This window comes from Ostrinia nubilalis, chromosome 13, assembly GCF_963855985.1.
Source record: "Ostrinia nubilalis chromosome 13, ilOstNubi1.1, whole genome shotgun sequence".
Lineage (NCBI taxonomy): Eukaryota > Metazoa > Arthropoda > Insecta > Lepidoptera > Crambidae > Ostrinia > Ostrinia nubilalis.
The window spans coordinates 608,140-631,295 of NC_087100.1; the positions used below are offsets into that span (position 1 = coordinate 608,140).

Below are 23,156 nucleotides of genomic sequence, written 5' to 3' on the forward strand. Positions count from 1 at the left end.
AATATCATCGCACTAAATAGCGATAAGTACATAGGTAGTACCTAACAATATTACTTTGCCCGTCACGAGATATTGCGGTCCTCGCCGTCTAGACGGAAGATATCTCTTGTTTGTAATGATATTATTTTTATTTGAGGAGATAAAGGTGAGCTATTGCATTTTTCTCCGAAGCAACCACTTGTTCCGGACCATAGGAATGTAAAAAGGTTTTTGTATTGAGCCTTTCAGTCTTAATTGTAATCATAAGACGAGTTTTAAGCTTTTCAACAAAGTAGTTAGTGTCAATAACCACCTTCATAGCTGACTATTATCAAATGATCAGGGAAATCTTAAAAATTTTACAACCCGATCGCCGATCGAGCTAACTGCGCACCGAGCTGGAATGCGACTCTTTCGCACTCACCCGCACACCTCCCCGCGTTCACCCCATCTGTGCCAGAGCGTCGATGTGACGTCACGGCTGCCAGGTGCGCAGTTAACTCGATCAGGTTTTAATAGGATTGTTCACTTAAACACAACAGCCCTCAATGTATACTTGAAATTCTATGATACTTACGGAATGAAAAGTTTTCAAAACTGTGTGGGAAAAACAAGGATGTGTGAAAAGAGGAGTTTTGTATGAAACTCGTTTAGAAAACCGGACATCCACACGAGCGAAGTCATGGGAAACGTCTGTAATGTTTTCCTTGTTAACCTTTTATCCGCGTAAACAAAAAATAAATAAGTCACAGAATGCGTATCCCGCAGCGGGTTGCGGTCAAATATTTTATGAGGAACGACACGAATTCCGCGTCGTTGCTTTTTTTGAACATTATTTACTATGCAAGCCTTTTAAAATTTTATTTTTGGTGGCCTCTTTTTATAGCTACAGTACCGTTAAATTTTACATGGCATTTTTGTAGAGGTCACACACAGTTATTGTTACACATATTATGACATTTAAATACCAACACTGACATTTTAGCGACTCTAATATTTAATTTAACATTTATTAAAACGTCCCAGTATTACTTTAACCCTACTAATGCTTCGGGACAATTTATAACTTTCTTCGTTCGTTCGTTCGTTCGTTTCAAGCCAAATGAGGTCCACTGTTGGACAAAGGCCTCCTCCAAGGTTTTCCACAATGCACGGTCCTGCGCTGCCCGCATCCAGGCTCTTCCCGCGACCTTTACCTAACTTTTCTTACAATATTTTTAATATTTTCATGTGCACTATTATGTACTTACTATATTATGTTTTATGTACATTTATTAACTCTAGTCGCCTTTTAAGCAACAGCCCCACCGATAAGATCCTTCGAAAAAACTAAGCCGGATGGAAAGGCAAAATGTCAACCGTTCGAAAAGTCAACACGTCGATAAGGCCCGAGATAATCTGCGAATGGGCGCGACAAAAAACATCGCAAAAAGCTTAAACACTGTTTGTTGTGCGTGCCCCGAGATTTGCGAGTTTTTGCCCGTCTGCCGTTGATTGATTGTGAAAACTTTTCGGTTTTTTGCCACGTATAATTTTGTTTGCCGCCGTGATATGCATTTAAATTGTATTGCATTGATATTTTATTATGAATAGTGGCGCAAAAAATGCATCAAAATACTTATTGAAGGATTCCAAATGATCAAAATAATACATATATTGTTTTAAACTTTCATGGTCACAAATTATTATTTTTGACGGGATTGCTACCTAATGATGAATATATAATGATCTAAAATAAGAGCCAAAAGAATTGGAAATTAAATAAAATTGATAGTTACTCTTTTTAAAATTAAAGTTCATTAATGTTTTCATTTTAGATAGTTAATGTGCATAACTAATTGACGATAACCACCAGTTACATGTCAAAAATGACACAACAAAGATGATTGTTTAAATCCCTAAGGCTTTGGGGTTAAAGTCAAAATATTACAAGAGATTAGAATTCTAAGAGCATTCAATGTTAATAAGGCTTAACTAGTTTTTCATAGATTCGTTACAAAAACTTTGCTTTCAGTTGGTTCCAGGTAAAAAGGTAGTAAAAATTGGTCCGGTAGTCTTACGACGAACCACTTTGTAGCAATCAGGTACAAAAAATAAAAGAATCTTCTTGAATCAAATAAACTTCTTGAATTGTTTAATTTTGCAGTATTGTCACTCAAATTAAAAAGTGTAAAAACGTCCTAGGATCGATTGAGGAAAAAAATAAGATTGAAACATGACATTTAAAAAAATCTATTATTATGCCAGTTAATCAGAACTCAAGTCAGATTCAAGAAACATAAGGGAAAATGTCGATATTTAGAAATAAATAATATTTGCAAGCTGACTACTAGGTACCTAAAACACAAATTTAAGCATTTTTAATGCCATTTGGAAGACTCAAATCAATATTATTGTTATTTCAAGTTATAATAAAGTCTTCTGCCTGTCAACTCTATTATGGCATAAGATACGTGTCAAATGTTTAAGGATTATTCTAAGTTTTTTGTGCCTTAGGTACCTACCTATTGTTATTCAACAATGCGGTTTGACATTTTTTGTGAAATCTCAATAGAGATAATCACAACAAGGTGTGCATATGGGCATTAGGAAAAAAATGCTGTAGCGATTGTGAGATATTGTATTCTTCCTTCGTTAGCGAAACGAAAAGTTATAGACGTGTTAAGTAATATTCCGTTAAAGTCATAGGAAGTGGCGAATTTAAGTCATTCTTTACATGTGTCAGTTGCAGTTCAGAGTCAGTCAATTTCTGGTAAAAAAAATGCAAGTAGGTACTATGCTACGTCATTTTTTCGCCAAGTATTTCTACTTTCGATCAAATGGATATTCATCAAGTTGATGAGTTAATCGAGATAAGCACTGTATTAAACAACCCGTAAAACCATAATTGCAGTCTAATAACGCGTGACGAATAAAGAAGCTGAAGTAGAATACAGGTTTTAACAATAGCCCAAACTTATGTTATGGGCCGCTTAAAGCTCCATTAAAAGACAGCCCGACAGAAGCAGCCAGCTCTGTTGACAAGAATATTTATGTCGACAAAATTAGAATGTTTTAATCTCATACATATTGATACAATCACTTAGGTACCGTTGTCAAGTGAGTGTGGTTGGCCAAATTCGAATACCTACCTACTTAGTCGACGGTAATTAAACTTTATTACTTAGTATATTCTTGAATTAAGGTTAATTTTGTATTTCTCTTGTAAGCGAATGTAATTCTTTTAGAGAAATAAATGTCTTAAACCATAAATAAACCATAATATTTTGACAACCTATGATATCAAAATATTTACTGAATCACACAAATTAATGATTTAAGCAACGAAAGCTTGTACCTACCTCTAATACTACCAATCGTAGATGGGCAATATAAAACTTACAAGTCATCCACTAGCTTTTTCAATTTATATAAACGATAAAAGAAAATACAACATCTTAGATGGCCGTTCTACTCGTGCTAAGGCGAGGCGTGTCCCGAGCGGTCGTTAGCGTTAATTTTATTGATTCAAATCGCCGCCTCCGAGGCGTTGGTAAATATTAACCTTCACATCTAATCATATAATTAGCAGCCATTCAGATAAGGGTTTATTTGTTTAGAATAAATTGACGGCTCGCTAATTGGCACCTGATTCCAATAAATGTTGGAGTAATTTGCTGCCGATAGCGGTTTTAAGTTGTTTTTTTGTTTCAGGTTTGCGGAACACGGCTTGGCTGCTCAAGTAAGTACGGCTTTGCCTTTATATTCATAGTGTTGTGCTGTAAAATATGAATTAATAAACAGACCTAACCTAGTCCTATAGGTTTGCTCGCGTGGCGTTTGCCTTGTGGGTTTCCACAATGCTATCATTGTAACCACTAGTTACAAACTATATCAGTCTATTAGTCGCGCTAAATGTGTAAAATATACTGAGTTTCAGAGAGCTTTTAGGTAAAAAAATGTATGTCAGTTAGGGTGAGGTAAAACAGACTTCAAGAAAGAAACACACATGTCACATATTGCAAACTTGTACTACCCAGATTGCCAGATATGAAAAAACGTGCTACAGTGGCCATAAATAAATATTTATCTGATGAAGATGGCAGTCTTCATCTGCCCTTGATATTTATATTTATTTCTGTGCCCACAAAATCATTTAGCATTTTGCTGACATTAGACCTATTCGATTTGCAAGTAAATCGGTCGATACAATTAAAATAATGGAGTGTAATTGCCGTACAATGTATTTGCATCGAGATCGGCTGGCGAAGTGAGATAAAGCCGGCGTGATAACAGCTACTGATAGCGGGCTACTGCGGGGCAAAGAATAAATAACGAAGAAAGTCGGAGTACCGAAAAGGAGGAGTAATTTATTAATAATATTTTGCAATGACTACAGTTCCTCTTAGGTGTAAACCAAATTATTCAAAGATTCAAAGATTATTTATTCACAGAGATAATGTGGTACAATAAATGTGGTCTTAATTAAAGAGAGGTGCAGCTTATCTAACCAGCGCAGCTGGCATGTGATTCAAATGCTCTCCCTGGCGCAAGATGGCGGCTGGTCACTACCAAATCTTTTCCAAATGAATCTACATACTGATATAGTGATCTTTGTGCTCTCAAGTGTTGTCATAGGCAGTAGTAGTCCAATATTAAGGTCTGCACTAAATAGACATCTATTTACTGGCCCAAACCTAAAGTTTTACGTTTCTAATCGTCTCTACATAATAAAGCAGGACAGTCATGTCGCAGACATAAAAGCCTGAAAAAATAGTTTTGTGAATTAACTTACAACTCTTTTCCACTGATCTCTCTCACAAGCTCTCGTAGGCATAAAATAAACAGTGACGCATCTGCGTATTAAATCTCTATGTGCCCTAAGTTTTATCACCGGGTGGATCGGGTCGCAGCCCGGCATTAAGATCTGGGATAACCAGCTTTCCACACTGACCGACTGCAAGTGCTGATAACGTGCTCCTATCTGCTGAACCGTTTGTTTTATTTCGGCTTAAAAGGAATTTGAGGTCACTATTTTTGTTATTGTCAGAACAAACTGCAAAATCATTGATTTTTATTACTCGTTATGAATTAATGTGATAACCTATGCGGTAGCCATGGCCGTTTATAATAAACAAACGTGCAGTGTTTTTAATTCAATAAAACCATTCAAAAATAATTGTGTGAACATAGCTCTAGGTAACTGGGCTAAACTGAAATGCTTTTACGCAAACCTAAAAATCTTATAAAGCTATATTTTGACGAATTCTATTGTAACACATAAGTACCTCTACCTTTAAAGTTCTTAGAAAAAGTAACTTAGAGTAGAGACCATTGTCAGGAAGGACCTCGCTAAATGAAATGAAATAGTTTATTCAGTACATAGGGCACTTATGTACACGTCCCAATTATTATTATAACTTGCCCTACCACCACTTCGGGACAATATATGGGCTGGTGCTGAGAAGAAGTGGCGGAAGAAACTCAGTCACCTTTGTCAGCCTCTCTTTCAATCCAATACAGTAATTTATAGCTTGATGATGATGATCCATCCGACCGATTTCGGCCATGGCGACCACTCCGACTCCTAGCTGTCTTGGCGGCGCTGGTGTGCCAGAAGATGGCTTACGTAGCCTATTTTCGCGGTAAAATCCCTCGCGCATTGAGGGCATCTGAGCACGCCGCCAACATAGTTATAGTGAATGGCGGCAGATGGACGGGCCTTCAAGTCATCGCGCTTCGCGTCGAGTTTATAGCTTACCATGACACGCAATAATGCTGACATTGCTGAGTTTGCTGACTGATGCGTATTTGTTAACGGTTTGTCAGCGATGCCGTAGAAAAGCTTTTCGCAGTGGAAGTTCCAACCGTTGTAAATGAAGTTCTCTTGTGTCTCTACTTACACAAAGTTAACCCAATTTGTCCCTTAATTAATTAAAACTTGTTTGCAACATAACGTGTGCTTAATAAAGTTATTTCAAAAGAGTGACGGAAACTTTCTTCGTAAGTACAAACTTTTCAGGAAGTCCCAAAATTATGGTTCGGTGAATATAACAAGTACTAATTCAATTTAAAATAGCTGTTCGCAAAACAATACTTATGAAAGTAGACTTACACCTTGTAAGTAAATTTTATCAAATCAGTATTATAATAACAAATTTCGAATCAAAAAGGAAACAGAAGATTGTCTTTAACCATTTGAAAATTTTCGTAAGCTTCAGTAAAACATTGTAAAAATAAAGAAACTTTGCCAGAAAACCTTCAATCGGTACATTTAAACACTCTTATTCTTAACCATGTCAATACAGATAACCATTTAGCGTTTCAAAGCAACCTTCACAAAATCAAATTGTTGATTACTTCATCATACATTCACATTCCGTTCCCATTCACTGGCTCAATTTGTATGCACTTTGTTGTACAGTAATTGAATATACAGCTAACAGTAAGCCGTTGTATGTAATCCGTTATTTATATGATTATGCCCGGAGCCATCGAAATGTCAACTCTAGTTAATATTCTTGAGTATTGCGTTTGAGATTTTATCTCGCATTGGGAACGTGGCGAGAGATGTAAAAGGCGTCGGAGACGGCGCAGAATGGAATAAAAATGCATAACTTGACAGCGGCAATTAGGAATTGCAAAATAATGTTGACTGTGCGGTGATTATGTGCTGTCTATTATCTATATCCGTCCGATAGTTAGCATTGCTTAGGTTGAGACTGGATGGCAGTGTAAAATGTTAAAGGAGATCTTGTTTTAACAGAGTTACGAAGATAGCGCTTGAAGCTTTTAATATATGTATGATTTTTTTGTTTTTACTACTTAAAGCAAAGCTCGTTTTGCTCCACAAATTATTAATGTAAAGAACTCTACGTAGGTCTAATACTTCAAGTTCGAGAATGCGGTAAAAATCATTTGGGCATAAAAATGGATTTCCCGAGAGGATTTTCTTCATCGTCAGCATCATTTCAGTCACAGGACGTTCATTATTGAACATAGGCCCCCCAATGATTTCCACAAAGACCAGTTGGTAGCATCCAGTTTTACTTAATAAAAAAAAAATATTAAAAATCATTAAAATCTTAGCTTTCTAGCAATGAGTCAATACTATAAAATTTCTTAGTTCAAGTAAGAGTAGTAATTTGTAGGTGGTACTTTTTTAAGGTTCGTGAGTGACGTCCCTTACCATAATCCGATTATGGCGGCGTTCAAATTTCCATATAATTGGTGCTTTGACGTATTGACGTTTCCTTGGATTATGTACGACATGTGCTCGACAAGAAAAAGTTTTTAATAAGAAAGGGCTTATGAAACCGACTGGAAACTTCCCGCGGGAGTTTATAATAACATAGTTTGTAAATCTCCACAAAACACCATGGAATAAATTTTCGGAAAGATCCAGTTTATTCTGTAACCTATTTTGATGCCGTTTGATACAGCTCGCGAAAAACTTTCAGGATCTGTAAACAGTTTTTCGATATCTTGTATAGTTTAGAAAAAATCGAGTTAGATCACGTATCGTTTCCACCCTGTATATTGTACTAGCGGCCGCCCGCGACTTTGTACGCGTGGATCTTTTTACTCCCTTCATCTATCTTACGCGTTACTAAGGTACCTGCATGCCAAATTTCAAGCGTCTAACTTAAGCGGTTTAGATTTTTCATACAAAAGGATTTTCCCGCTAATTCCCGTTCCCGTGGGAATTTCGGGAATTCCTTTCTTAGTGCACCTCTACGGTACCTAAGCTACGTGCCTTCCAAATTTCAAGTGCCTACGTTTAGCCGTTTAGGCTGTGCGTTGATATGTCAGTCAGTCAGTCAGGTTGTGCTCTTTGGACGAATTATTATTATAACACGAGCTTTTTTCAACTCGAATCTAGACTTACTTTGAGCTTTATGGCACTAATCACAATACCTGTTAAAAGTTCGCCAATCCGATAGACTTCCCGAAACAGGTTACTGTAGCGTAAGTTTCAAACGACTAAGCTTTAAAGCACAGACCCATTAAAACTTTAAGTTCTTAGAACAGTTTTTTAAGCCACCTTTATGAACACCGCTCCACCTTTATGAAGTAAGAAGTTGTCGAGGGATTATGTAGCAATATAACAACAAAATAATTTAGGTAATACGATGGAAGATATTGTAGCTACAGTACATAATCTGTACTGATAATATTTAAATTGTGACTTTTTGATGCCTTATCAATATCAATATATTTTTATTATGATTAATTTTGGGACGTTCACCCACAAGGTGGACCGACGACCTGATACAGGTAGCAGGAAGGCGCTGGATGCAGGCCGCTACAAACCGTGCGATGTGGAAGTCATTGGGGGAGGCCTGTTCAGCAGTGGACGTCATATGGCTGAAATGATGATGATGATGGAAGATATGGTAGCTACAGTACACACATAATCTGTAATAATATTTCAATTGTGACTTTTTGATGCCTTACCAATTTCAATACATTTTTATTATGATTAATTTTGGTATTATCTACTGAGAGAAAAATCTACCTGGATGAAAGCTTCGCTACAATGTTAAGTTGATTACGAAACAGACGATGTGACTTTATCGAATCGTAATTTGTAACGAATTCTACATTATCTACATGTTTAGAAGCATAGTACTTGAATTTTCTGAGGTTGAGTTGCACCAACGTATTTCAACCGTAACCGTGATTTTTATGGAGTACAGATTTTTGACGTTTGTTAAAGTCAATCTAAGATGGTGCAACTCAGCCTAAGAGGTCAGCACTTCGTTGAATAATATTTTACCACGATCCTAAACTCTCCACCAATGTTACTACCACTCTTGTCGTCGCTGCGGTGAAGCATTTTATACCACATTATGGTGACCCGCATGGACATAGTCGTAAAAGACGTGCTTCAAAAACCCCTTTAAAGGAACGGTACTAGTTTATAGCTCTTGTAAGAGGCAAACGAAGCCTTATTAACTATTTATTACAAGCTTACCGCAACTTCGCCATCATCAGATCTACCAATAATCACATCAAAAACAGTCCAGCTGGTTCAGTATAAATACCACAAACAAAGAGACAATCACGCAAGAAATAAGATTCCGTTTATTTTTTATTCTTTTTTTATTATTAATAAATCAGATCCAATAAAAAAAACTATAAAGTCATTCTGATATTAGGAGCGAACTTATTATAAAATTTTATTGCACTGCAGTAGGTATACGTCTGAAAATACAATTGTAGTCTCGCGGGTGGTAAATAGAGCTTAGTTTTATCTCTTCTTCCTCTATTGTTTCCCAATACCTCATCCTTTGAGGGGAAGAGGTGTGGGTAAATTATCTTAAAAATACATAATTTAGCTAAAAATATTTGACAAGTCATACCTAAACGTCAAATTAAACCCTTATTCCAAATATGTACCAATAAGAACGTTACATACACAACACTATGGTCACAGCTAAGCCACAACATTGTTCTTGGAATCACCACAGACCTTTCATGCCATCGATTTAATATCGATAAGAGTTCTCGATTCTAATCTCGAACATAATCCGATTTGCAGCCTTGTCGTTGAAATGTAATTTCATTTAGTCATTGTGACAAGATTAACGTGGTACATATGTGAGAGAGATACGAGAATATTACGAGTATGTTCATGTATTCAATTACATTCGTTGATTTTATGAAACCAATTTCGTTCAGTTGGGATTATCGGCAGTTATTAAGTACCAATAAGAAGAACGTTTTAGAAAAAATAAATTTTCTGAGTAATTAGAGATCATAAGAAGTAATAATTCTTAAGATAATGAAACTTAAAAGAAAGTAAACATTTTTCAAGAAAATTTAAGAGATTATGCCTTCCTAATCCAAATTAATACTGCCTCTTAGCTAAAAGCTGTAACGTAAAATATATTTAATTTTATTATATTTGTTAAAAATGAAACGCGTTATAACATTATCAATAAGAAATAAATTAATGACCTCTGCTGAAAGTAAAAATACCTGTATTGAACACAAACAGTAATTAACACCAGAGGTAATTCGTTTTCAACCACATGCTCCCGGAGATCCGTCCGGAAATAAACCGCATCGTTTTCGGGCCAGCCGGTAATGGCGCATTAACGGCCCGGTCCGGTTACAGGTTACAGGCATCAGTGTTAATTGGTGTTTGTTAATTTTAGAACGTTCACAATGGGATGAAAAAAGAAACAGTAGATTATGTTTCGAGAAATGTCAATCAAGATCGATTGGTTCTTTTTCGTTGTATGCTCATATCCCGAATGAGTTTCTTGCGCTGCTTCTTCTCAGCACTGATCCATTTACTGTCCCGAAGCAGTGGTAGGCTTAAGCCAAACATCCACCGCCGGCTAAACTAAGTTAGTTTAGCTTAGCTCGCATAGTTGAGCCAGTTTTTCATAAATGTGCGTCCACCACAAACTATGCCATCTAAGCTACGTGAAATGCCCCAGCTAAGTGGAACTAACTTAGCTCGGTTAACTCGACGTTCTAGCACAAACTGACCATCACTATAACGTAGTTTTAGCTTATTTATTGGTGGACGGACAACGTAGTTCTAGCCGGCGGTGGACGTTCGGCTTTAATATAATAGTGGGACGTGTAAAACCGCCTTTTAAAAGCCCATTTGCAGATTTTTTAAAACTTTTATGACTTTTAAGGATTCCACAATATATTTCACATCAACAAAGTTATCCTGTGTAAGTTTATTGTAAAATAAGGTATATCCTGTGCTACAGTTGGCCATTCGCCAGCGCTATTGTAGTGACCACCATTTTGCAGACAAAAGCCGCCATCTTGGCTGTCGCGAGCGCGCGAAAATGGCCGTCTTTGTCCCGCCAGAATGATGGATATTCTTACCTGGAAATACATAGTTCTTTAAAGCATATTTTGCAGTTGAGAAAATAATTACATGTAATCCATTTTCATACCTAGAAAAGTGGATAGTGCCTAGAGAGAGTGCAAATTTTCAGAGAGGAAGCTGAAGCCATCTTATCAGAAATAGGTTATGTTTGACCCTATCAGTTGAAGAAGTTACCTACCTCTTAGATTCAATTAGAATTGACTTCTGTTTTCTGTTGAAATAAATTTCGACGGAACCTGTAGTTATTATGTATAATAAATAACCCGTAAGTCATTCGATTCAATCACTAGCCCCCATTTCGCGACAAAAAGCGGCCATATTGCGTCCCGACACGTGGCAAAATGGCGGCATTGTGTGGGTGACGGATGGCCGCGGATTGTTCTCACCTTTCCACGTGGCTGAGAAATTGGGTTTATTGTGTGTAGAAGTTTTGTATGTGTACAACAACACAATAAGCTAAGGTATTGCTATTTTGAATCTTGTAAACTTTAAAATGTGACGTAAAAACATAGCAAACTAACATTGAAGCTTTGAAAAAAATCAGTAAATAATAGAAACAGCATTGAGATAATTTCAGCGAAACATTGACAAATGTTGAAGAAGGAAGGCGACTTTAACATTTAGCAAACTATTCAAGCCGTTTAAAGCCTACTTACTGCCTTAAGCTTTCACTATAGTAAGTAATTACATAAATACAAAGTTGTGCCCAGCGCTCACGTCGCGCCAACTTATTTCCAACACGTCTCAGTTTAAACTCGGATTGTAAAGCAATAGAGTTTAACTGCAGTTTGGCAGGAGGCACTTATCACCTCACCTTTACGGCCCGTAATGGCTTAACTTGCTGGTAGTTTACTGGTATACAGGGTGTTATGTTCTCATATTGACTTTAAACTTTAAAGTCAAAATAAAAAAATTTGCTTACTTTGAATCGCATAATTCTTTTTATTATGTTCGCGTTTTACTATAATATTGCGTTAATTTTGTCGATAGGTTAGATTACTTAAAATCTTAAATCATAACTTCAGCTCTCGATCACTCAATGTTGCTGAGCTACTGTCAAAACTTCAATAACCTGAGCTTTTCAGCTTAAACAGTTTTCGCACTAATTTAACCGTTTCTAAGCCTAAGGCTGATATCAGGTCAGTGACCATAGTTGTTAAAATCCACCCGCAGAAGTTTCTTAAACTATAGTTAAAGAAGAAGTGATGATTTTTCGCGCTAGTTAAAACAATTCTATTTCGTGAAACAGTTTTCAATATTCACATCTTTCTCTCTTTTGTCCGAAAACCCAATCATAATCGAATTAATTTCATTTGCAACACTAGCCGAACTCGTTCTCATTCGCCCAACGAGTTGTAATCACGCGACATCCTAAAGCCGTGGTAATCGACCAATCAGTGCCACCCCTTCATTGAGTTATGCCTTGTCTCCGATAGGTGTGATTGTTATTAATAACATATTTATTGGACGACGCGCCCACGGTCGAGTCGAGAGCATACGACGGGAGAGAGCGGGAGCGACTTTAACATGAGATTCTTCGAAAAAGTTATCGGGGAAGCCTGAAAGACAAACCGCGGTAGTTAAATCGCCGACTGATGAAGAAGTTGTCCCTACATGTGTGATTTTTATGTCTCTTTAAATACTTATATAGATTTCCCAAAATTACCTGACTGTCTTTATTTTAAATCAATGTAGCTTCTTTAAAATGGCTCTAGATTGTAGTTACCTTTAACACTATGAAATTAACTTGTTCATTCTGAAGCAACGCTCAATTTTGAATCAAAGCTCAAACAGATCGAACGAATGATAGATTTAGTAATAGAGTCACCGTTTTGGATTTTGGAAAGTTCTGCAGAGCCCTGCCACTCTAGAACGCTCTGTGCGTAGTTTCGAGTCTATCAGTCACTGACGCTCATGCTAGCATCTCGCTTGCATGAGAGGGAAGGCAGTTTTTCGGAGTAATCCTCGTGGACCGTTGGTGTCCTATGAGCCTCCAATTTCCATCTTAGAACTCGTTCCTTCTCCCGCTCCGCCTATTACCAACAGCGGCGCGGGCGCAGAATTGATATAAATAACATTTTGACAAGGCGGTGCGTGACGCCCGGCGATAAATAACGCAACGGCTGTACATTGCCGGGATGACGGGACCAGCACATTGCGAAATGCAATGGCACAGAATCACAGATGTAAAGTCACGTTGCGAGTCTAGAAAACTGTAATTATTATTATTGTTCTTTAAAACAATTTTTGTTGATCTTGTTCGAGTTCTTTTTGTTTAGTTTGTTAATGCTGAGTTGCACCACCTAACTTTAACGGTAACTATGACGATAACCGGTGCTTTTTGCTAGGACTTTGACAGATTTTTGACGTTTGTCAAAGTTAAAATAAGATGGTGCAACCCAGCCTAAGTTGTGTAGGTACCTACATTCATTTTGTTAGCTTCATATAGTATGTGGTTACATTACATTTAAACCTTTACAAACGATTGAATAATAAATGTCATCACTCTACTCCAATAAAATATTAACACCAATTCAGTCCAAGAATTATCAACTAAAATTAGGACATAATTCAATGTAATTTCAGCAAATTGCAAATATATGTGTCAATTAAAAATTAGAAAGTACTATTTAGGTCTGTTTCTATCAAACTGACCGACTAATTGAATTGTATTGTTTTAATTTAATGATAAGTGTGATTGACAGTTGACATCAATAAAAGTAATTCACATTATTTAACTCGTAAAATATAATAATTAATTGTTATAATATCGGCTAGTTTTCATCACTGCAACGAATCATAGAAATACCTATTCAATGTAAAACCAACTAGATTTCCTCTGTCTGCGATTGTTTCCAACGAGCTCCTCCTACATCTCAGCCACTCAACTTTAACACTTATTCCAACCCTCGTAAGACCTCGTGAGTTCGTCTCAATAAATCCCATATAAGCCACTTAGGGCCCGCAGAGAAACAAAAATGTACGGAACTCCAAACTCGGGTGCGGAATATAAATCAGGGCCCGGGGGATCCCTAACTATCGATTGGAATCCACTCGGAGTCCAGGGAGTTGCTTCATGCTAGTGATTAGTTGGAGACGAGTTGCTAAACAATTCGATTCGGTCCTTGGATAAACCTGTACGGTCTGTACCTGCCGTTGAAATAAAATAAGTAGGTACTCGTAAGTCCAAATTAACTGGTAGCGAGCCTAAAACTAAGCAGAACTTGTACTATGGTGACTGGATAACGAATTATCATACTGATATTAGATAGTTGAACTTGATAGAGATGGCAAAGATAGTTACATTCTCGTGACGTTTTCTACACCGTTGAGGGTCGTGGTTATCACAATGGCCTTTATTATCTTCTCACTTCATCAAGAACTTCAACCGTCACGGCGTATACTGAGCTGATGCCATTTTGGTGCTTGTAGACGTTCTGTTGTCTAGTTTTAGTTATTATCTTGCTGTGTACCTACTTGCATCGAATAAATATTTTTCTTTCTTCTTTCTTTCTTTCTTTCTACTAACTATTGCATCATTAGTCATAAAACACGGTCGTTGGGGCTAAAAATCTAAAATGCTGCATATTAGAGCGTTTAAGTTTTCAAGAGCCTTTATTTATTTAGGTAAATAAACGATAAAAAAGTATTCGGTATCTTTTATTACTCTCTACTAGGTCTCGCAAATCTCTAAAGCTAAAATATTTTACTAAAAAACCAGACACCGTTAAAAGGTCCATATGGTGTATGAAGCCCCAGATTTCTAATGCAAATATTTCTATATCCGAGTCCAAGTGAAAATGACCGTGTTATTCGAAAACTCCCTTTTAATTCCCCCTTCAACTAATGACTTATATAGAGGTAACTGGCCTTTTTAAAAACACTTTTAATGTGTTTTGTTCTTGCAAATTTCAACCTTCCGTATTAAGGAATAAAGGCATGTGTGTTGAGACGAACATTTTCTTCATTTTGCAATTGCATTGAGTACGATTTATAAATTGAATGCTTTCTGTCTACGAATTTAAAGTTTTGTTGAGAGTGGTCTCGTCTAAATTTCATTGGCTATTCCTTTTGATGCTTTATTTTCTTTCTTTTAAGTCTCTACCATTTCGTTGTTACGGCTAGCATCTTTTGTGCTAATACACTTTATAATAGACATACATACATACAATATTAGCCTATTTGCGGAAGTAAAAATAATATCTTTCTTTCAATAAAGACTAATTCAAGTTACAACTGACATTAATATTTTAGGAAAGAATAATACAAATAATTAACCTACATAGACTAAAATTAGGACAAGCATAGGACTTTGTAGTTTCCTAAAATACATTTGTTGGTCGCAAATGTTAAAGTATGTAATTTATGTGATTGGCAAATAATTAATATCTTTCTTGGAAAGTTTGTTAACAAGCACTTTGTTTATTAACCTCAACCTACTCGTAAAGTATAATTAAATATGGGTACTCGTGGAACTGTTTACTCAGAACATAAAATAAGATCTGACATTTACGGCTGCCAACACAGTCTTACAAACAAATAATATTAGAAAACACACAATTGATAAATCATCTTTTTAGGAAGAGAGGTCATCAAATTTCTTTACTCACCAAATATTTTAAACGACCTTTAAAACCCACAATGTTGGAACTATCGAGTGTCGATGGTATCACAGGATCGATGAGCTACCTCGGAAGATCATTCGGGTTTCATATTTCGACATTCTCTTGACCGACTAAGAGACATACTTCGATGACATCATGGTTCACACAACCATTGTTAGCTTTGTAGGTGCTTGCAAGTGTTAAGTGGAAGTTAAGCCAGCGATGTATGTTGAAGCAAGTTTAAAGTTGTGTTTAGACAAGTCCAGCCGTAAGTTTTTGTATTTTTTGTCGTGTGCCGTGAGCATTTGTCAGCGCACTGTCGCAATATATCACCTGATAGCATCGGAGTTCGGACGCGTTATTAATATTTTGTGGTCGAACGACGGTTTGGAAGACTCAGTTTTTTGTGGCATCCGATGAGTATTTAGTTGATAAGAATTGGGCATGTTTTCGTTGGTAATGTTGACGGGCCGATACATTACGAATTACTGTGCGTAGGTACCGGTTGTGTTAAGCATTTTCAGTGTAGGCAGTTAATGTAACTTAATATTATGTAGTTCATTAAAGGGATAACATCTTATATTACTGGTTCATTCACTCATCATTATTTTGGTTCGTTCCAATTGTTAATGAATGTGAATTTATAGAATAAAAAAATATAAAATTAAATTAAATCATATGACGAGTCTTCTGGTTTCAAATGCTGAATCCATGTGCCATGAAACGCCATTTTCCTGTGGCTTAATAACAGACGCCTAACAACTGGTAGATCCTGAACACTGAAAGATTATTTCTTACTCTAATAACAAGTTGCTGACTAACCTGAAGCACTTAATTCCAGGCCTTCGCCTCTCATTACAGAGGCAGCTGGGCTCTAGATTACCGGGGATTACTGCCCCAGTCAATTGGGTTACGGCCTGCCTAGGTAATAGTTACCGTGTCCCATGTATGACTCGGGAGTCGGGAGTCGGGAGGCACGCCCACTCTTATTAAGGGACGTTACGGTCAAATACGTTTGTTTTCTTGGAAATTACTTAATCCAGTTACAGAAAAAATACAGTGAGTGAACTAAAAGTGCTACAATTTTACAAAGAGCGTTTACCTTTAAGTTTTTCGCTCAATTTGCTAACGCTTGTCAACAGAGACGCATTGAAAATACGAGTAGTACTCTTAGTAATTTTGCTCTATCTTCTAATTTCTCATCATTTTAAGAATCTGTCCTCTGCATGACAGTTTGGAATAGATAGTTCATATTTTTAAGATCGCCGATCTTTTTTTTATGCATAATAGTAAGTATTTGACCACAATCGTACCTGGTGTTAAATGGGATGCAGTCTAAATATCTGCCCTGTAAGTGCCTATTCACTCTCGCCTTGAAAAGGCCCGGATCCTAATCAAAATATCAACGTTTCGAGACTTGAATATTTCAATGGAGTACGAATAAGTCCTCCATCTGATTAAATTCGTTGCGGGTTCCAAGACTGTTCGCTAATCCCTGGGACTACTCAACCTTCATTGGTAGCTCAAAAGTAGATCCTGGCTAGGTAAGGAGTTGCAATGATAAGAATAAGAGGTGGGAAAATGTTACCTTTCTAACCATTCGAACTAAAGCATTAGGTACGTAGCGCCGGATGTAATCACTATATCGCCTCAATTACGAAATATGTCTACACTTCTACTGCCAGTAGATAAACTAGTATCACTATTTCAATCTGCAAAATAATTGGAGTTGGTAATTCTAGCCGAGTTGCCAACATTCAATTACGTTCAACACGTACCGCACATTATGTAAATACGCGCCGTAATAATTACAGGAACTTATCGCCGATGTCGGTAAATAGATTGCTTGTACATAGAAAAGCCATTTAATATTATCCTCGTGGTTTGCTACAACCGGCATTTATTTATCTCCTTAGTTTACAAGTACTGGCATATCAAACGTAACAGTCTGTCATTTTATATAGTTGTCTATACATACATAAGTACTGTTTAGCTTCAGAAAGGTTATTTATTTTTTAGCGTTAAGAGTCGCATCTCAAACTATTTTGAAAATTATAAATAACTTGAAAAACTCGTGGGTTCAATTCCCGCCTTAGGCAGTTCGATTTTTTCAAGTTATTTTTTTTTCAAATTCAGAAAAAAATCCTTCGATGTGATATCAACTGTACTGTCGCAAATTACTAGGTACGCTACTAGGTGATTTACTCTCAGAACATAGATTTCCCTTGCATGACAAAAAGATTTGTCAAAAAAATACTTACAATGGGTTGCAGCATCTTACGTTAACTAAAACAAACGTCAAAAGTCTGTCAAACTCTATACAAAAACACTGGTTATACTCGTACTTAGTTATACTCTTTATGTGACAGGCAATTAATGAAATTGCTAATTTCAGGAATATTTTCACACCTGTGAGCGATATAGAAAGTACAGGCATCGCTTCTCCAAAAGCTCCAAATAATTGATTAACCAATGGACGGCTTCGAAAATTGCGTCAATACCATATTTCATTCCCCGTTCAGACAATCCAAAATCGTGCTCCAATACACCGATATCAAAGGGTATTGTTTTCACAAATAAGAAAGGTAACGTTTGGACATTCGATATGTCGGTGATCCTAATCATAACCCTTATCAATGGGAGACAGCACCTCTCGCGGGATACCGAGGGATGTCAGGATACCGGAGGGATTGTCAGGATACCGCATGAAAAGTTTTTCACGCTCTCGTGAACTTCGTTTTTTGGTCCGATGACATGTTTATTGGTTTCATTGACAGCTGTGTCAACTCGTTTGGTCTCGTGTGCCAATATTATGGTTGCAGGTTCAAATTCGCAGGGGACAAATGTTAGTGTAATTTACTCGAGCTTATTTACATAGAGTCATGAACTTTCACCCCCTTAATAATAAAAAGTGACACCCTAGTTGAACACTGTCTTAAATTGACATTAAATGTCACTTTACAACAGTGTTCAACTAGGGTATAACTTTTTATTAATAAGGAGGTATCGTACGTGTAGGTATTCATGTGCTCGTATATACTCGTTGACATACGAGTATAATCGTATTTATATTGGATATTAGGTATAGGAATATACAAGTATATTCATGTAGGTATACGAGGTTTTAAGCAATTAATCCTTCCCTACTACCGACCACACAACAGCACAGTCTAGATTTCCACCAGCACCAACCAAACCCACTCTGACGCCAGCATTTCAATATAGTCATATCCCCAGTTTCAACACTAGTGCATAATCAAAATACCTATTCACGACCTTCCACTGACACGCCAATATCAGCCTTAAGCCCTACATCATTGCGATTGAAATTGCAATCAAAGATCGTGCTGCAAATAATTTTGGTGTTGTATGAAATAGAACCGTGATAGTAAAGAGATAGGGTTGGATTTTCTGGTGAGTCTGAGTGATCCAAAAGTGGAGCCAAGACTATGTTAATGCGTCGCTGGTGACAGGTTAGTTCCTAATCAGTTGATTTAATCGCGGCTTGTAGCTGTCAGGCGTGCTATACTAAAGGTTGGTTCAGATCTATAAAAGGAATTAAGGCTTCATTCGACTAGCAGGGAGAGCCCCATCTACGAGTATGTATCTATAAAAGCGAAAACTCACTGATTGATTGTCTGACTCAGTCATCACGAAATCTCAGAAACTACAAGTGCTAGGAGTCTCTTGCATGGGGGTTCCTTTTAGAATGTAGGTGCTCACTAAGATGGGATTTTGCAAAATTCAACCTCAAAGGGGATTAAACGGGATCCACGCGTACGAAGTCGCGGGCGGCCGCTATTATAATATTGATATAACCTACTGCTTCCCCCGGAATAATTGGTATACTTACCTACCATTTAATGCATTTCCGGATTTTAATAAAAGAGATTTAAACAAATTAATAGGTAGGCGATTGTCAGAGCACTTTACACGTCGCGTCCTGATCCCAAGGTGTAAAAAAAAAATGTTACGATAGTTCTGAATCTTATGTAACGACGTTTGTTTTCTTAATAAAGAAACATAGAACACTCTCATTAAAAAAAGTAATAAAATAATTATGAAAGTAAAAAAATCTGCAAACTTAAATAAAAAGCATACCTACCTACTCATAATATTTACATTTTATAATTTCATGTTGAATAAAATATGAATGCATTTTTTCCACACCTTCAAATCAATATTCATTGCTTGATGTTTATTTAATTGCTCATTAAATGGTGACAACATGCCGTTTTTGGGTCGTGAAAAATTGGAATTAACCAATATCAATAATTCAGGTATTCACAAAGGATGCTTGCGTAAGCGAAGCAGCAAATCGAAAGCACAGCGTTGAATAGAGCTCTGTGATTGATTCATGTGTCACCCTGTGCGTCCACGCGCACTATCAGACCTCATAGTAATGTTTGTGAAAACGGGCGTAAAGTATAAATAGCTACAGGTGAAGGCCATCCTTTACGACTGTACTCAATTCCGTCAATCTACCAAACTTATATGGCTTTATAATCGCTTGATAGTGGAATTACTTAGGATTTGAATAAGAGAGCTGTAATTAACTCCTATGCTGGCGCCAATTTGTCAATTAATATAAAACTAAGTTGTAGCTACGGCTTTGACTGTCTGTAATTAATTAATATCTATGGCGCTTTCCGCAATAACCAGTCAGCAAACACTTACCTACTAAAAACCATATAAAAACAATCTCTCTCAACCAAAATGATTTCTTTCACCTCTAAATTTTTTCCAACAGCCGTATAGCCAGGGAGAAGTATCAGGTCGAATGTCGGTTTATGCCAACCAAAATTCATCAAAATAAATTCAGTACCATCATGACAAACCTACATTCGCACCAAAATATTATTAAGTACAGACAATTGGGTCCTTTACTGTAATATATTACAGCTACGATGATAAACTATATGAAAGGTTATGCAAAATCTATGGCACTAGAGACAGGTCAGCGTTGACTGACGGCTGATCTAAATATGTCAGCATTCATTATCATTAGAATACGCTAACGTCGCGTCATAATAAATTAGTTTAGACCACAGTATGATAGTGAGCTTACAACAACCACTTGATTCACAGCAAACATTTATTTTAGGCCTAAGTACTTCTGTTAAAACAACATTACTAACAGACAGAAACTCAGTACTGTTGTTGTTTTACTACCTACCTAACAAATTATTTTTTTAAGGACGTTTTGATATTACAAAATTTATTTATTTCTCAAGTTCAATTGTCCGTTGTTTAACAAACTAAGCGTAAACTGGTTCACGAACGACTCATTTACGACGAAACATCGATCGTCGAAATAAACTGAAAATAATTTCTCGAAAATTTCCAACATTAATCCAATTACAAAGTCAAAACTTTACAAGTGACAGATAATTACAATGTCTTTGTTCACGAAATTTATCAGTCTTTCGGAAATCACGCGTAAGTGCTCGGAACGTCTCAATACCGAGCTATTATTCCGCCCATTACTTTCCACTCAACGATCGCCCATTCAAACTTAACCGTTTAACTGTTAAACTTTAACTATTAAGTCATTAATCTAGAATTTCTCCGAAGTCTCACCCGCGTCGGCCATTTCGTGCTTCCGCGCAGCACAAGATGGCGGCTCCCGCCAAAACAAAGCTTGCACACGTGCGCCGATAAATCCAGAGTTTCCTGGAGGGAGTGTTTACAAATAATAATTTGTCGAGCTTTGAATCGATGCAAAGGAACGTAAACAGAGTTCCCAGCCTTTTGATATTGTAGTGTCAATAATTTGAACGTTCGCTTTGTGCCGTAGTTCTTCCAATGGTAGAAACACCGGAAACATTAGCAAGCAAAATGTGGGACTCCGGGTGTCTCACATTTTGGATGACATTGGCGATTTAGTCCTGAGTAAATACAGCCAGGTACATTTTAAAAAACATTATTAATAGAACTTTAGAAAATAAATTATTATGTAAACGGATTCCACTGTGTTATTGGATTTTTTGGATTGAATATTAATAATGTAATATTATGATTTCAAAAATACTTTCACATATTTGTTATGTGTTTGCACACATTTATAAAAAAGAAAAGTAAAAAAATATGAGTAATGTATTGGAATTTGCCGACCTTATACCAAAGTAGTATAATGCAAATTCAACGCTTTGATATTCAGATACCGTCGATAAATTTATTCTTAACCTGCTTGTAACAACAAATACGCCGCATATATTATCGCGCGAGCAGAAATAACACGAGAACTCGCATCCAGTATCATTAAATAAAAGTATAAAATTATTAACGACAATAAAAATTATATCCGACCCTTATTATTCATCCGAAATGGACTTAAAAATAGAGATTTGCAAAAGGAAAAGAGGGGGTCCCAGGAGCGCGCCCTGCAGAACGCCACAAGTTGAAACGTCCAAATAAATACAAATGCGTTTTGTTGGATTGTGGGAATTGATATTTATGGTAGAAAAAAGACGCCCCGCGGAGTCACATCTGCCAGGGCCGGGAAAAAATGGTGGCAGCACGAAGGTTCGGTTTTTTGGAATTGCAACCAAGGCGGAAATCATATGGGTAAGTTGAATGCTAATGGCTCATAAAGACGACAAAAACTTAACGATTTGACGGCTGTGAATGCCAATGTTTGGTAATATTACAAGATTTTTGAAAAGTTACGAACATTTGTGTGCAAAGGTGTGTCTAGAATTAAGTAAAAGATGAGAATTATCAAATTAAATTATTGTTGTTGTACGAGTCAACTCGCACATTTTTATTACTAAGTAATTTATTGTTAACTTGCATTTTATTCATGCACTTTGGCCAGCTACGCCTGACCTACATTTGGGACTTTGGTAGTTTAACATTTTTATAATCAGTGCAATAAAGCATTCGGCAGCTAAAACACGTCTTTCAATAAATCCCATCAGCGGTTGATACGGCGTAGTTGTCTGACATCTTGACATCAGTCTTACTTTGACACCACATCTTACAGTTGTACTTTACTAAAGTAACTAAATTGAATTCTAAAATATTTAATTTCTACATGTATACCACTCTATAATTCTGTTCTGCTGTTTTTAAAGAATAAACTTAAAGGTATTTTATTTTAATTATAGGTATTATCTTGCTTCATTTCTTCATTCAAACGTGTTTACATCAGACTCATTCATTATAACTCGACATCATTAATGACTTGAAATCCAAGAAGTTTCTTCAATATTATCGACTATGAGGTCACACGGCTGTCACCCTGACCTTAGGGTTAATATCATTTCTTTATCTAACCCCGTACAATGTCATTTGTCCACAGATTAAACGGTCGGCTCGCGAACTTCATCTCTGTAAGTAAATTATATTTTATTATCTCTCGTACGTACTGCAATAGACTTCAATTCAGTAGGCTTGCTTCTCTATTTTATCTGCCTGTATAAATTGATGGTCTCACACTTATTTGCATTCGTAGAAAATGTTTAAGCATCTACACAATTTTGTGCAATATTAATATGTTCAATTTATTTAAAAATAAGGCTTTTGTCCCCAAACTGAGCAAACGAAAACGAATTATATGCTTCCATTCCTAAACTTTGTACAACCCAACAGATAATATGCTCAAGGTGCCTTGCATCAATTAAGAAATATCACAATACTTTCATATGACTATATATTTCATTTATGCACAAGGTGCATACTTGATTAACTCAGTTTGAGGCAATATGCAATGTTCATTGACATTAATATTC

The 23,156-nt window shown here is 36.6% G+C and overlaps 1 protein-coding gene across 1 annotated transcript in view; it reads left to right on the forward strand.

The window, feature by feature from the left end:
• Positions 1 to 3,671: 3,671 nt before the first annotated feature.
• LOC135077376 (frizzled-2) overlaps positions 3,672 to 23,156 on the forward strand; it is a 98,653-nt gene continuing 79,168 nt past the window's right edge. Inside the window, exons 1-2 of the mRNA XM_063971905.1 lie at positions 3,672 to 3,700; positions 22,727 to 22,757. The gene's annotated coding sequence lies outside the window, so the exon portion shown is untranslated. The remainder of the gene's footprint in view (positions 3,701 to 22,726; positions 22,758 to 23,156) is intronic.